We start from the raw sequence: 1,740 nt of genomic DNA on the forward strand, positions 1-1,740 counted from the left end.
CATGGCATACTGCGGTATCGCCATGCCACTGTGATAATCCTCTTTGTTGTGTGTTATTTGTTTTTAAAAGAAAAAATTTTAATCATGCTTTTATCAAGCGGGTCGTCACAATGTCTAAAAAAAAATTCCAGACTAGTATTGAATGTTTGGCATACAACTTCAAATGTTTGGAATCCAACTTAATTGTTCGAGATCCAATGTCAAACGTTCTAAATTCAACTCAATCGTTTGAGATCTAACGTCGAAGGTTTGGCCCATGGTCCATATTCTTAAAAAATTCAAGATCTCACACTTTACAAACTGAGAACCAACCATAACATCTTTAAGTTATAATAGCGTACTTAGCCATAATAATATTTGGAGTATTACAGGTCTAGTTGTCTAGATGACAAACATTCTACTGGTGGTTATTGTATTTTCTTGGGGTCTAATTGAATTACATTGAGCTATCGCAAGCAATTCACTGTCTCTAGATCTAGCATTGACGTTGAGTACCTTACCTTAGCATCAACAACTGTAGAGATTACTTGGCTTCTATTGTTAATGTGTGAACTTCGGATTTTTTAGGAATGTCAAGGCGGTTACGTTTATTGGTTATTGGCAATAACCGCTAACCGTAACTGCCTTAGCGGTTAGTAGATTTCACTAATCGCAACCGCTAACCACCGAGCAGTTAACGGTTAGTGGTTAGTGAAATAGATAACCGCCCGCTAACCGCTTTTTCAAAATTGGGCTTTTTTTTGGGCTTTTTGGGCTTTCTTTATGCCTTTTTGGACTTTTTTTTACTTTTTTTTTTTGTTGACTTCTTGGGCCTAATTGCTATAAAAAGAGCCCATATTGAAGAATCAAAAATATTTGACCCAAAATTTACATTTACTTGTTTTTTTTTTTTTTTTTGGTTGTCTTCTTGGGCCTAATTGCTATAAAAAGAGGTCATATTGAAGAATCAAAAATATTTGACTCAAAATTTACATTTATTTATTATTTTTTTTTTTTGTTAAAAAAAAAATTCAACACAACATATAAAAAAAAGTTTAAGAATTCAAACAACTGTTACAACATATAATGATAATACATTAATACTTAAATTGTGTTTATAAGTAACACATTAATTGGTCATTGTTTAATCCAATATCAATTACTTAATTTGATATTATACGGATCATATCATCATTGTACATTAATAATATGATTCACTTGAAGTCTTGAATAAAATATTTGAATTGTCATTGAATCATATGATTAAGTATTGATATTATACATTTATATTATTCATATACATATGTAGACTTATATAGACTTATAACATATATAGACTTATATAGACTTATAACATATATAGACTTATAAGTTTATAACATACATTGAAAATAAGTCTCTAGATATTTAATTGTTGTATTAGTATGAATTGATATACTTATGAGTTATGTCATATTATATATGTATAATTTGTTATTATATAATCAAATGATTTAATGATCAATTGATCATGTGATATAATCATATAAATTATAGTGATAATATATTAATACTCAAATTGTGATTTAATTATTTTTTAAAAAAATTGTGATTTAATGATCAAGTGATTATATGATATAATCATATAAATTATAGTGATAATATATTAATACTTAAATTGTGATTTAATTATTTTTTAAAAAAATTGTGATTTAATGATCAAGTGATTATGTTATATGTATAAATATTTTTATAATTATAATTATAAAAATATATTATATA

The sequence above is a fragment of the Corylus avellana genome, chromosome ca4, assembly GCF_901000735.1.
Source record: "Corylus avellana chromosome ca4, CavTom2PMs-1.0".
NCBI classification, from domain to species: domain Eukaryota; kingdom Viridiplantae; phylum Streptophyta; class Magnoliopsida; order Fagales; family Betulaceae; genus Corylus; species Corylus avellana.